Raw genomic sequence first — 3,411 nt, 5'->3', positions numbered from 1 at the left:
TGGATTTCAAGTTTGTTCCCAAGATGTTGACTTAGACTACACCAAGACTGACATGCATACTGGAAAATAGGTAATAAATACGAGCGATAAAACATAGACCGGCATGTATTTGGCAAATGAAAACGATGAGGATATAGTATGCCGAGAACACTACTAGTTTTCTTGCAAATATAGTCTACATGAGGAGCCCATGTTAGACAGTCGTCAATAATTATACCACGGTGCTAATGTTCATGGACAATTTCTATGGTCAATGAGCTGCCAGGACACGAGAGAGCTTGGAAGCTCAGGGCCCTACGCTATGCTTTCATGCTTTTTTGCCTAGCTCATCGTACATGTTATAAGAACTGATGGAATTGTCTTTTTCCGTTCATTGGCCACATCACTGTATTGCAAAAACGTTTCAATCGGTTTGAATATTATGAGTTAGGCAAAAGTATTTGCAGAATTTATTGCGGATTGTTGTTTCTCTAATAATCATCTACTTTTGTTTTGCTCCTTCTTTAATTTTTATCTCCTTATATTGTAAATCAACAAATTTTGGCCGATGAGAAATAGAAACCTCTCGATGCACGTTATTTCCGACGTGACGCGCAGTTTCACGTCAAATTTGAAATCGATCGGTATTTTTGCTCTCACATGCATCCATTGCTCAATCATGCATCATTTGCCTATATGACAAACGTTGGCCTGCGATTTACTTTGTCCGGTTGGTACCAAGCGGCGAAATCAGGGAAATTAAATCGCCAGCGAACATTAGTTGATTTTAATACAGGAATCGGATTTTCTGGCCTTTTTGTAGTAATACATCTACATTGACCTGTTGAGCCAATGACGACGCCGAATGCATGGTTGCCTGAGGAGCACATTACATAACTTTACAGTCTCCTAAAATACGTATTCTGTCCGACGGCAAAAGAGGCTGCAGGTTTAGTTTTTTGCGCGTCGACGGGATGTCTGCGACGCGAAAGTTCAGCTCGCGTTATTTGGCTCGCACGTCGAAAAAATCAACGCGAGTGACCTGCTGCTCACGTCCAAATTTGGACATTACATAACTTTACAGTCTCCTATATAAATACGTATCCTGTTCGACGGCAAAAGAGGCTGCAGATTTTGTTTTTCTGCGCGTCGACGGGATGTCTGTCCTGACGTTTACTGGGACCGGCGCTGACTCTGCCGATCACGGCGTTCTGGACTCGACGGGATGTCTGTGCTGACGTTTCCTGGGACCGCCTTAGACTCTGCCGATCACGGGCGTTCTGGACTCAACGGGATGTCTGTCCTGACGTTGCCTGGTACCGCCGGACTCTACCGACCACGGGCGTTCTGGAGTCGACGGGATCTCTCTTCCGACGTTTCCTGTGACCGGCACTGAATCGCTCGTTCACGCTTATTTTGGAGACGACGGGATCTCTCTTCCAAAGTATGTTTATGCTGACGCATCCTATCACCTTATCGGCGTCTATTCTAATTTAATTTCCTCCTCGTCTCCCTATTTCTTTCCAAATCCCACTCTACATCAGGGAGTCGTATGCATAATACGACGAATATTGGTACGGTACGGGACAGATACAGGAGCCCGCAAATATTGTGGACAGCTGTTATGTACAATCCTGTAGAGCCTTTGTAGTCACAGATACGGGACAGATACGGGACAGATACGGGATAGCGCCAGGCGTGACACAAACAAACAAACAAACAAACACACAAACAAACAAATACCAAATTAAAGCTGTGTGGACCCTGGCTAGCGCCAGACGTTACTGAAGTAACGTCTTCTGCATAGCTACGGGAATTAAAGCTGTGTGGACCCTGGCTAGCGCCAGACGTTACTGAAGTAACGTCTTCTGCATAGCTACGGGAACGAGAGAGCTTGGAAGCTCAGGGCCCTACGCTATGCTTTTATGCTTTTTTGCCTAGCTCATCGTACATGTTATAAGAACTGATGGAATTGTCTTTTTCCGTTCATTGGCCACATCACTGTATTGCAAAAACGTTTCAATCGGTTTCAATATTATGATTTAGGGAAAAGTATTTGCAGAATTTATTGCGGATTGTTGTTTCTCTAATAATCATCTACTTTTGTTTTGCTCCTTCTTTAATTTTTATCTCCTTATATTGTAAATCAACAAATTTTGGCCAATGAGAAATAGAATCCTCTCGATTAGAGATGTTAAGATGCACGTTATTTCCGACGTGACGCGCAGTTTCACGTCAAATTTGAAATCGATCGGTATTTTTGCTCTCACATGCATCCATTGCTCAATCATGCATCATTTGCCTATATGACAAACGTTGGCCTGCGATTTACTTTGTCCGGTTGGTACCAAGCGGCGAAATCAGCGAAATTAAATCGCCAGCGAACATTAGTTGATTTTAATACAGGAATCGGATTTTCTGGCTTTTTTCTAGTAATACATCTACATTGACCTGTTGAGCCAATGACGACGCCGATTGCATGGTTGCCTGTGGAGCACATTACATAACTTTACAGTCTCCTAAAATACGTATCCTGTCCGACGGCAAAAGAGGCTGCAGATTTAGTTTTTCCGCGCGTCGACGGGATGTCTGCGACGCGAAAGTTCAGCTCGCGTTATTTGGCTCGCACGTCGAAAAAATCAACGCGAGTTGCCTGCTGCTCACGTCGAAATTTGGACATTACATAACTTTACAGTCTCCTATATAAATACGTATCCTGTTCGACGGCAAAAGAGGCTGCAGATTTAGTTTTTCTGCGCGTCGACGGGATGTCTGTCCTGACGTTTACTGGGACCGGCGCTGACTCTGCCGATCACGGCGTTCTGGACTCGACGGGATGTCTGTGCTGACGTTTCCTGGGACCGCCTTAGACTCTGCCGATCACGGGCGTTCTGGACTCAACGGGATGTCTGTCCTGACGTTGCCTGGTACCGCCGGACTCTACCGACCACGGGCGTTCTGGAGTCGACGGGATCTCTCTTCCGACGTTTCCTGTGACCGGCACTGAATCGCTCGTTCACGCTTATTTTGGAAACGACGGGATCTCTCTTCCAAAGTATGTTTATGCTGACGCATCCTATCACCTTATCGGCGTCTATTCTAATTTAATTTCCTCCTCGTCTCCCTATTTCTTTCCAAATCCTACTCTACATCAGGGAGTCTTATGCATAATACGATGAATATTGGTACGGTACGGGACAGATACAGGAGCCCGCAAATATTGTGGACAGCTGTTATGTACAATCCTGTAGAGCCTTTGTAGTCACAGATACGGGACAGATACGGGACAGATACGGGATAGCGCCAGGCGTGACACAAACAAACACACAAACAAACAAATACCAAATTAAAGCTGTGTGGACCCTGGCTAGCGCCAGACGTTACTGAAGTAACGTTTTCTGCATAGCTACGGGAATAATATATATTACTTAC

This window comes from Sycon ciliatum, chromosome 9 (assembly GCF_964019385.1).
Source record: "Sycon ciliatum chromosome 9, ocSycCili1.1, whole genome shotgun sequence".
In the NCBI taxonomy this organism is placed as follows: domain Eukaryota; kingdom Metazoa; phylum Porifera; class Calcarea; order Leucosolenida; family Sycettidae; genus Sycon; species Sycon ciliatum.
This window is presented reverse-complemented; position numbering follows the sequence as displayed.